This window comes from Anabrus simplex, chromosome 9 (genome assembly GCF_040414725.1).
Source record: "Anabrus simplex isolate iqAnaSimp1 chromosome 9, ASM4041472v1, whole genome shotgun sequence".
Taxonomy (NCBI): domain Eukaryota; kingdom Metazoa; phylum Arthropoda; class Insecta; order Orthoptera; family Tettigoniidae; genus Anabrus; species Anabrus simplex.
In genome coordinates, this window is record NC_090273.1 from 61,077,620 (window position 1) to 61,090,282 (window position 12,663).

The following is a 12,663-nucleotide window of genomic DNA, read 5'->3' on the forward strand; positions in this document are numbered from 1 at the left end:
TCTATATGTGTGAGCAGTTATAGCACTACCCTTGACTAAAGCTACTGCTATACAAACTAGACTCTATGATTATCAGGTGGACGATATAAGAAACATTGCCTAAACGTGAAACAAAAAGTGTCTGCCAGAAACAACATAGTGCGGAAACTTCGAGGCACCACCTGGGGAGCTCACCCTCGCACTGTGAGAGCAAGCGCGTTAGCACTGTGCTACTCCACTGCTGAGTATGCATGCTCCGTGTGGCATAAGTCCAGCCATGCCAAAAACATAGATGTAGCACTAAATGACACCTGCCGTATTATCACAGGTTGTTTAAGACCTACTCCCATAGATAAACTCCACTGTCTCGCTGGTATAGCACCACCCGAAATCCGACGTGAGATTGCTGCTAGGCATGAGAAAAGCAAGGCTATGACTATGGAAGCCCATCCTTTGTATGCCTGTCAACCAGCACATCCTAGGTTGAAATCAAGAAAGAGCTTCTTGACAACCACTGAAGCTCTTAAAGGAACACCACAACAAGCAAGAATCTCAATGTGGCGGGAAAAATGTCAACATTTGAGAGAATGGATGGTTCCAAAGGAAGAACTTCCTCCTGGACATTCTGAACAGTGGACAACATGGAAGGCTCTCAATCGATTACGCTCCAGCACCACGAGATGCAAGACCAACCTACAGAAATGGGGCCTTCCTGTGGAGACAGTTTACTGCAAGTGTGGTACTAAGCAGACTAACGAGCATCTTCTACTGTGTCCATCTTCTCCAGCCACTTGTACCATTAAAGATCTAATGAGGGCAAGTCCAAATGCGCTTGTCGTGGCCAATTTTTGGTCAACCAATATTTAAAATTACCTTTTTTATTTTTTTGTCTCTCTTACTCTCTGACACGATAAATAAATAGGTGGACGATGATCTCCTTATGTGCAAGAATTTGTATCACTATCTTTCACTAAAGCTATTGCTATACAAACTAGACTCTATCAGTATCCGGAGGATTTTCTCTTGATGTGGGAGCAGTTATATATCCATATTACACTAAATCTAGTAGCTATACAAACTAGACTCTATCAGTATCAGAAGGAAGATATTCTCTTGATGCGGGAGCATTTATATCACTATCCTGCACTAAAGCTATATCTATACAAACTAGACTCAATCAGTATCCGGAGAATATAGGAGCATTTATATATCTATACTACACTAAAGCTATTAGGTATCCAAACTAGACCCTATCAGTATCAGAAGGACGAAGTTGTCCTGATGTGGGAGCTGTTATGTCACTATCCATCACTAAAGGTATGGCTATACAAACTAGACTCAATCAGTATCAGGAGGACGATGTTCTCTTGATGTGGGAGCAGTTATATCAATATCCTGTACTTAAACTATGGCTATACAAACTGGACTCTATCATTATCACGCGGACGATTTTCTCTTGATGTGGGAGGAGTGGTGTCACTATCCTGTACTTAAGCTATGGCTATACAAACTAGACTCTATCAGTATCAGGCGGACAATTTTCTCTTCATGTGGGAGCCGATATATCACTATACTACACTAAGTCTAGTAGCCATATAAACTAGAGTCTATCACTATCAGGAGGACGAAGTGTCTTGATGCGAGAGAATTTATATAACTATACTAGACTAAAGCTAGTAGCTATACAAACTAAACTATATCAGTGTGAGGAGGACGATGTTCTCTTGATAGGGGAGAAGTTATATATCTATACTAAACTAAGGCTAGTAGCTATACAAACTATACCCCATCAGTATCATAAGGATGGTGTTTTCTTGATGTGATAGCAGTTATATCAATATCCTGCACCAAAGCTATGGCTATACACACTAGACTCTGTCACTATGAGGACAACGTTGTTCTCTTGATGTGGGAGCAGTTATATATATATATATAATATTAATATTATATTATATTATAGCTATACAAACTAGACTCTATCAGTATCAGGAGGAAGAATTTGTCCTGATGTGGGAGCAGTTACATCACTATCCTGCGCTAAAGCTATGGCTATGCAAAATAGACCCTATCAGATTCAGGAGGATGATATTTTCTTGATATGGAAGCAGTTATATCACTATTCGGCACTAAAGCTATATCTATACAAACTAGAATCTATCAGTATCATAAGGACGGTGTTCTATTGATGTGGGAGCAGTTACATCACTATACTGCACTAGAGCCTTGACTATACAAAATAAACTAACTCAGTATGAGGAGGAAGTTGTTCTCTTTATGTCGGAGCAGTCATATATCTATACTATACTAAAGGTACACAAACAAGACTCTATCAGTATCAGGAGGACGAATTTGTGTTGATGTAGGAGCAGCTATATCACTATCCTGCGCAAAGGCTATGGCTATGCAAAATAGACCCTATCAGATTCAGGAGGACGATGTTTTCTTGATATGGGAGTAGTTATATCACTATCCGGCACTAAAGCTATATCTATACAAACTAGACCCTATCAGTATCAGGCGGACAATGTTCTCTAGATGTGGGAGCAGTTATAGCACTATCCTGCACTAAGGCTATTCAAAGGAGACTCTATAAGCATCAGAAGGACGATATTCTCTTGATGTGGGAGCATTTGTATCACTATCCTGCACTAATGCTATGGCTATACAAACGAAAATATATCGGTATCAGGAGGACGGTTTTCTTTGATGTGGAACACTTATATTATTATCCTCCACTACAGGAATCGCTGTACAAACTATAGTCTATCAGTATGCGGAGGATGACGTTCTCTTGATGTGGAAGCAGTTATATATCTATACCACACCTATGCAAGTTGCTATACAAACAAGATACTATCAGTATGAGGATGATGTTGCTCTCTTGATGTGGGAGCAGTTATATATATATATATATATATATATATACTACACTAAAGCTATACAAATTAGACTATCAGTATCAGGAGGACGAATTTGTCTTCATGTGGGAGCAGTTATATCACTATCCAGCACAAAAGCTATGGCTATACAAACTAGACCCTATCAGAATCGCGAGGATTTTCTCTTGATGTGGGAGCAGTTATATATCTATACTACACAAAACTTGTAGCTATACAAACTAGACCCTATCAGTTTCGAGAGACGATGTTGTCTTTATGTGGGTGCAGTTATATCACTATCCTGCACTAAAGCTAGTAGCTATACAAACTACACTATCAGTATCAAGAGGACGAATTTGTCTTGATGTGGGAGCAGTTTTATCACTATTTGCACAAAAGCTCCGGTTATACAAACTAGACTCAATCAGCATCAGGAGGACTATGTTGTCTTCATGGGAAGCACTTGTATCACTATTCTGCACTAAAGTTATGGCTATAAAAATAGATGATATCAGTATCAGGAGGACAATGTTCTCTTGTTGTTGGAGCAGTTGCATCACTATCCTGCACTAAAGCTATGGCTATACAAGCTAGACTCTATCAGTATCATGAGGAATATCTCTTGACGTGGGAGCAGTTGTATATCTATGCAACACATAAGCTAGTTGCTATACAAACTAGACTATCAGTATCATAAGGACGGTGTTCTATTGATGTGGGAGCAGTTATATCACTATCCTGCACTAGAGCTATGGCTATACAAACTAGACACTTTCGGCATGAGGAGGATGTTGTTCTCCTTATTGGGAGCAGTTATATATCTATACTGTACTATAAGTATACAAACTAGACTCCATCAGTATCACGAGGACGAATTTGTCTTCACGTGGGAGCAGTTAGAGCACTATCCAGCACTAAAGCTATGGCTATACAAATTAGACCCTATCAGTATCACGAGGATTTGCTCTTGATGTGTTAGCAGTTATTATCTATACCACACTAAATCTGGTAGCTATACTAACCAGACAGTATCAGTATCAGGAGTACGAAGTTCTGTTGATGTGGGAGCAGTTATATCACTATCCTGCACTAAAGCTAGTAGCTATAGAACTACACTCTATCAGTATCCGGAGGATGTATTTGTCTTGATGTGGGAGCAGTTATATCACTATCCTGCACTAAAGCTCTGGTTATACAAACTAGACTCAATCACTATCAGGAGGACGATGTTCTCTTCATGGGAAGCACTTGTATAACTATTCTGCACTAAAGCTACGGCTATTAAAATAGATTATATCAGTATCAGGAAGACGGTTTTCTCTTTATTTTGGAGCAGTTATATCACTATCCTGCACTAAATCTATGGCTATACAAACTAGACTCTATCAGTATCAGGTGGACGATGTTCTCCTCTTGTTGGAGCAGTGGTATCACTATCCTGCACCAAAACTATGGCTATACAAGCTAGACTCTATCAGTATCATGAGGATTTTCTCTTGATGTGGGGGCAGTTATATATCTATACCACACAAAAGCTAGCAGCTATACAAACTAGACCCTATCAGTATCAGGAGGACGATGTTGTCTTGATGTGGGAGCAGTTATATATCTATGCTACACATAAGCTGGTAGCTATACAAACTAGACTCTATCAGTATCAGAAGGAAGATATTCTCTTGATGCGGGAGCATTTATAACACTATCCTGCACTAAAGTTATATCTATACAAACTAGACTCTATCAGTATCCGGAGGATTTCCTCTTGAAGTGGGAGCATTTATATATCTATACTACACTATAGCTATTAGGTATAGAAACTACGCCCTATGAGTATCAGGAGGACGATGTTCTCTTGATGGGGAGCAGTTATATCACTATCCTGTACTTAAGCTATGGCTATACAAACTGGACTCTATCTGTATCACGCGGACGATGTTGTCTTGATGTGGGAGGAGTTGTGTCACTATCATGTACTTAAGCTATGGCTATACAAACTAAACTCCATCAGTACCAGGCGGACAATTTCCTCTTCATGTGGGAGCCGATATATCACTATACTACACTAACGTTAATAGCTATATAAACTAGAGTCTATCACTATCAGGAGGACGGTGTTCTCTTGATGTGGGAGCAGTTATATCACCACCCTGCACTAAAGATATGGCTATACAAACCAGACACTATCAGTATCAGGAGGACGATGTTCTCTTGGTGTTTGAACATTTGTATCACTATTCTGCACTAAAGTTTTTGCTATACAAACTAGACCCTATCGGTATCAGGAGGACCTTGTTGTCTTGATGTGGGAGCAGTTATATATCTACACTACTATTAAGTTGGTAGCTATACAAACTAGACTCTACCCGAATCATAAGGATGGTGTTCTATTTATGTGGGAGCAGTTATATCACTATCCTGCACTAGAGCAATGGCTATACAAACTAGACCTTATCAGTATGAGGAACACGTTGATGTGCGAGCAGTTATAAATCGGTACTATACTAAAGTATACAAATTAGACTCTATCAGTATCATGAGGACGAATTTGTCTTGATGTTGGAGCAGTTATATCACTATCATACACTAAAGCTATGGTAATACAAACTAGAATCTATGAGTATCAGGACGATGATGTTCTCTTGATGTGGGCGCTGTTATATCACTATCCTGCATTAAACTATGGCTGTAAAACTAGACTCTATCAGTATTAGAAGGATGATGTTCTCTTGATGTGGCAGCAGATATATACCTATACTACACTAAAGCTAGTAGCTGTTTAAACTAGACTCTATCAGAATCAGGAGGACGATGTTCTCTTCATGTGGGGCTAATTATATCACCATTCTGAACTAAAATTATGGTTGTACAAATTAGACTCTATCAGAATCAGGAGGACGATGTTCTCTTGATGTGGGGCCAGTTATATCACTATCCTGCACTAAAGGTATGGCTATACAAACTAGATTCTATCGGTATCAGATGGATGATGTTCTCTTGATGTGGGAGCATTTGTATCACTATGCTGCACTAAAGCTATTGCTATACAAGCTAGGCTCTATCCGTATCCAGAGGACTTTCCCTTTATGTGGGAGCAGTTACACTAAAGCTAGTAGCTATACAAACTACACCCTATAGTATCAGGAGGACGCTCTTGCCTTGATGTGGATGCTGTTAAATATCTATGCTACACATAAGCTGGTAGCTATACAAACTAGACTCTATCAGTATCAGAAGGATGTTGTTCTCTTGATAAGGGAGCATTTATATCACTATCCTGCACTAAAGCTGTGGCTATAGAAACTAGACTTTATCAGTATATGGAGTATGATGTTCCCTTAATGTGGGAGATGTTATATATTTATACTAAACTAAAGGTAGTAGCTCTACTAACTAGACTGTATCAGTATCAGAAGGATGATGTTCTCTTGATGCGGGAGCATTTGTATCACTATCCTGCAATAAAGGTATGTCGGTACAAACTAGACTCTATCAGTATCAGGAGGACGGTGTTCTCCTGATGTGGGAGCAGTTATATCACTGTCCTGCACTAAAGGTATGGCTGTACATTCTAGAGTCTATCAGTATCAGGAGGATGATGTTCTCTTGATGTGGGAGCTGTTATATATCTATAACACACTAAAGCTAGTAGCTATACTAGGTAGACTGTATCAGTATCAGTAGGACGATGTTCTCTTGATGTGGGAGCACTTATTTCACTGTCCTGCACTAAAGCTATGGCTATACAAACTAGATTCTATCAGTATGAGGTAGACGTTGTTCTCTTGTGGGAGTAGTTTTATATGTATACCACACTAATGCGACACAAACTAGTCTGTATCACTATCAGGAGGACGATGTTCCCTTGATGTGGGAGCACTTAAATCAATATCCTGCACCGAAGATATCGCTATATAAACTAGACTCTATCAGTATCAGAAGGACGTTGTTCTCTTGGTGTGGAAGCAGTTATATCACTCTCCTGCATGTAAGGAATGGCTAGACAAACTAGACCCGATCAGTATCAGGAGGACGAGGTTCTCTTGATGTGGGAGCAGTTATATCACTATACTAGACTAAAGCTTGTAGCTATACAAACTAGACTCTATCAGTATCAGGACGACGATGTTCTCTCTATGCGTGTGCACTTGTAGCACTATTCTGCACTAAGGCTATGGCTATAACAATTGACGATATCAGTATCTGGAAGACGGTGTTCTCTTCATGTGGGAGCAGTTATATCACTATCCTAAACTAAAGTTATGGCTATACAAACTAGACCCTATCAATATCAGGAAGGCGATGTTCTCTTGATGTGGGAGCACTTACATCAATATTCTGCACTAAAGCTATGGCTATACAAGCTAGACTCTATCAGTATCAGGAGAACGATGTTTTCTTCATGGGAAGCACTTGTATCACTATTCTGCACTAAAGCTATGGCTATAAAAATAGATTATATCAGTATCAAGAGGACGGTGTTCTCTTGATGCTTGAGCAGTAATATCACTATCCTGCACTAAAGCTATGGCTATACAAACTAGAATCTATCAGTATCAGTAGGACGATGTTCTCTTGTTGTTGGAGCAGTTGTATCACTATCCTGCACTAAAGTAATGGCTATACAAGCTAGATTCTATCAGTATCATGAGGATTTTCTCTTGATGTGGGAGCAGTTATATATCCATACTACACAAAAGTAGTAGCTATAGAAACTAGACCCTATCAGTTTCGAGAGACAATGTTGTCTTGATGTGGGGGCAGTTATATATCTATGCTACACATAAGCTGGTTGCTATACAAACTAGACTCTATCGGTATCCGGAGGATTTTCTCTTGATGTGGGAGCAGTAATATATCTCTACTACACTATAGCTAGTACCTATACAAACTAGACCCTATCAGTATCAGAAGGAAGATGTTTTCTTGATGCGGGAGCATTTATAAAAGCTATATCTATACTACACTAAAGATATTAGGTATACAAACTAGACCCTATCAGTATCACTAGGACGAAGTTGTCTTGATGTGGGAGCAGTTATGTCACTATCTTGCACTAAAGGTATGGCTGTACAACCTAAACTCTATCAGTATCAGGAGGACGGTGTTCTCCTGATGTGGGAGCACTTATATCACTATCCTGCACTAAAGCTATGGCTATACAAATTAGACGCTATCAGTATCAGGAGGATAATATTATCTTGACGTGGGAGCTGTTATATATCAATACTACACTAAAGCTAGTAGCTATACTAGCTAGAGTGTGTCAGTATCAGTAGGACGATGTTCTCTTGATGTGGGAGCAGTTATATCACTGTCCTGCACTAAAGCTATGGCTATACAAATTAGATTATATCGGTATCCGGAGGATTTTGTCTTGATGTTGGAACAGTTATATATCTATAATACATTAAAGCTAGTAGCTATACAAACTAGAGCCTATCAGATTCAGGAGGATGATGTTTTCTTGATGTGGGAGCAGTTATATCACAATCCGGCACTACAGCTACATCTATACAAACTAGCATCCATCAGTATCAGGAGGACGAATTTCTTTTGATGTGGGTGCAGTTATATCAATATCCTTGACTAAAGCTACTGCTATACAAACAAGACTCTATGAGTATCAGGTGGACGATGATCGCCTTATGTGCAAGAATTTGAATCACATTCCTGCACTAAAGCTATTGCTATACAAACTAGACTATCTGTATCCGGAGGATTTTCTCTTGATGTGGGAACATTTATATATCTATAATTCACTAAAGCTAGTAACTATACAAACTAGACCCTATCAGATTCTGGAGGACGATGTTGTCTTGATGTGGGAGCAGTTATATATCTATGCTACACATAAGCTGGTATCTATACAAACTAGACTCTATCAGTATTAGAAGGAAGATGTTCTCTTGATGCGGGAGCATTTATATAACTATCCTGCACTAAAGCTATATCTATACAAACTAGACTCTATCAGTATCACGCGGACGATGATCTCCTTATGTGCGAGTAATTGTATCACTATCCTGCACTAAAGCTATTGCTATACAAACTAGACTCTATCAGTATACGGAGGATTTCCTGTTGAAGTGGGAGCAGTTACATATCTATACTACACTGAAGCTATTAGGTATACAAACTACACCCTATCAGTATCAGGAGGACGAAATTGTCTTGATGTGGGGCAGTTATGTCACTATCCTTCACTAAAGGTATGGCTATATAAACTAGACTCTATCAGTATCAGGAGGAAGATGTTCTCTTGATGTGGGAGTAGTTATATCACTATCCTGTACTTAAGCTATGGCTATATAAACTAGACTCTATCAGTATCACGCGGATGATGTTCTCTTGATGTGGGAGGATTTGTGTCACTACCCTGTACTTAGGCTATGGCTATACAAGTACACTCTATCAGTATCAGGCGGACGATTTTCTCTTCATAAGTTAGCCGATATATCACTATACTATACTAAGGCTAGTAGCTATATAAACTAGAGTTTATCAATATCAGGACGACGAAGTGTCTTGATGTGAGAGAATTTATATAAATATACTAGACTAAAGCTAGTAGCTATACAAACTAAACTATATCAGTGTGAGGAGGACGATGTTCTATTGATATGGGAAAAGTTATATATCTATACTAAACAAAGGCTAGTAGCTACACAAACTGTACCCCATCAGTATCAGAAGGATGATGTTCTCCAGACGTGGCAGCAGTTATATTTCTATATTAACTTAAGTTGGTAGCTATACAAACTAGACTCTATCAGTATCAGAAGGATGATGTTCTCCTGATGAGGGAACATTAATATAAAATATTCTGCACTAAGACTATTGATATAAAAACTAGACACTATCAGTATCCGGAATATGACGTTCTCTTGATGTGGGAGACGTTATATATCTATACTACACTAAAGCTAGTAGCTATACTAACAGACAGAATCCGTATCATGAGGACGATATTCTGTTGATGTGGGAGCAAGTATACTGTATGTTCCTATCCTGCACTTAAGTAATGGCTATATAAACTATAATCTTCACGAATCATAAGGACGGTGTTCTATTGATGTGGGAGCAGTTATATCACTATCCTGCACTAGAGCAATGGCTATACAAGCTAGACCTTATCAGTATGAGGAACACGTTGATGTGCGAGCAGTCATATATCGGTACTATACTAAAGTATACAAATTAGACTCTATCAGTATCATGAGGACGAATTTTTATTGATGTGGGAGCAGTTATATCACTATCCCGCACTAAAGCTATGGTAATACAAACTAGAATCTATGAGTATCAGAAGGACGATGTTCTCTTGATGTGGGCGCAGTTATATCACTATCCTGCATTAAACTATGACTGCAAAACTAGACACTATCAGTATCAGAAGGATGACGTTCTCTTGATGTGGCAGCAGATATATATCTATACTACACTAAAGCTAGTAGCTGTACAAACTAGACTCTATCAGAATCAGGAGGATGATGTTATCTTGATGTGGGGGCAGTTATATCACTATCCTGCACTAAAATTATGGTTATACAAACTAGACTGTGTCAGTATCAGGAGGACGATGTTCTCATGATGTGGTAGCAGTTATATTACTATCCTGAGCTGAAGCTATTGCTATACAAAGTAGACTCTATCAGTAAATGGAGTAAGATGTTCACTTGACGTGGGAGCTGTTATATATCTATACTACACTAAAGCTAGTAGCTCTACTAACAAGACGGTATCAGTATCAGGAGACGATGATCTCTTGATGTGGGAGCAATTATATCACTATCCGGCACTAAAGCTATGGCTATACAAACTAGATTCTATCAGTATCAGATGAACGATGTTCTCTTGATGTGGGAGCATTTGTATCACTATCCGGCACTAAAGCTATTGCTATACAAACTAGGCTCTATCAGTATCCAGAGGATTATCCCTTTATGTGGGAGCAGTTACACTAAAGCTAGTAGCTATCAGTATCAGTATCAGGAGGACGCTGTTGTCGTGATGTGGATGCTGGTATATATCTATGCTACATATAAGCTGGTAGCTATACAAACTAGACTGTATCAGTATCAGAAGGATGTTTTTCTCTTGATGAGGGAGCATATATATCACTATCCTGCACTAAAGCTGTGGCTATACAAACTAGACTTTATCAGTATATGGAGTATGATGTTCCCTTGATGTGGGAGATGTTATATATTTATACTAAATTAAAGCTAGTAGCTCTACTAACTAGACTGTATCAGTATCAGAGGAACGAAGTTCTCTTGATGTGGGAGCAGTGATATCACTATCATGAACTAAAGGTATGGCTGTACAAAGTAGAGTCTTTCAGTATCAGGAGGATGATGTTCTCTTGATGTGGGAGCATTTTTATCACCATCCTGCACTAAAGCTATGGCTATACAAACTTGACACTATCAGTATCTGGAGAATAATGTTCTCAAGATGTGGGAGCAGTTATATATCTATACTACACTAAAGCTAGTAGCTATACTAGCTAGGCTGTGTCCGTATCAGTAGGACGATGTTCTCTTGATGTGGGAGCAGTTATATCACTGTCCTGCACTAAAACTATGGCTATACAAACTAGAGTCTATCAGTATGAGGTAGACGTGTTCTCTTAATGTGGGAGTAGTTTTATATGTATACCACACTAACGCGACACAAACTAGTCTCTATCTCTATCAGGAGGGCGATGTTCCCTTGATGTGGGAGCACTTATATCAATATCCTGCACCGAATGTGTGGTTATATAAACTAGACTCTCTCAGTATCAGGAGGACGAGTTTCTCTTTATGTAGGAGCAGTTATATCACTATTCTGCACTAAAGATTTGGCTATAGATACTAGACACTATCAGTATCAGGAGGACGTTGTTCTCTTTATGTGTGTGCACTTGTAGCACTATTCTGCACTAAGGCTATGGCTATAACAATAGACCATATCAGTATCAGGAGGACGGTGTTCTCTTCATGTGGGAGCAGTTATATCACTAACCTAAACTAAATCTAAGGCTATACAAACTAGACCCTATCAGTATCAGGAAGGCAGTGTTCTCTTGATGTTTGAGCACTTACATCAATATCCTGCACTAAAGCTATGGCTATACAAACTAGACTCTGTCACTATGAGGACGACGTTGTTCTCTTGATGTGGGAGTAGTTATATATATATATATGTTATAGCTATACAAACTAGACTCTATCAGTATCAGGAGGAAGAATTTGTCCTGATGTGGGAGCAGTTATATCACTATCCTGCGCTAAAGCTATGACTATGCAAAACAGAACCTATCAGATTCAGGAGGACGATATTTTCTTGATTTGGAAGCTGTTATATCACTATCCGGCACTAAAGCTATATCTATACACACTAGACTCTATCAGTATCATAAGGACCGTGTTCTATTGACGTGGGAGCAGTAATATCACTATCCTGCGCTAAAGCTTTGGCTATGCAAAATAGTCCCTATCAGATTCAGGAGGACGATGTTTTCTTGATATGGAAGCAGTTATATCACTATCCGGCACTAAAGCTATATCTATACACACTAGACTCTATCAGTATCATAAGGACGGTGTTCTATTGACGTGGGAGCAGTTATAGCACTATACTGCACTAGAGCCATGACTATACAAAGTAGACTCGACCAGTATGAGGAGGAAGTTGTTCTCTTTATGTCGGAACAGTCATATATCTATACTATACTAAAGGTACACAGACTAGACTCTATCAGTATCAGGAGGAGGAATTTGTGTTGATGTGGGAGCAATTATATCACTATCGTGCGCTA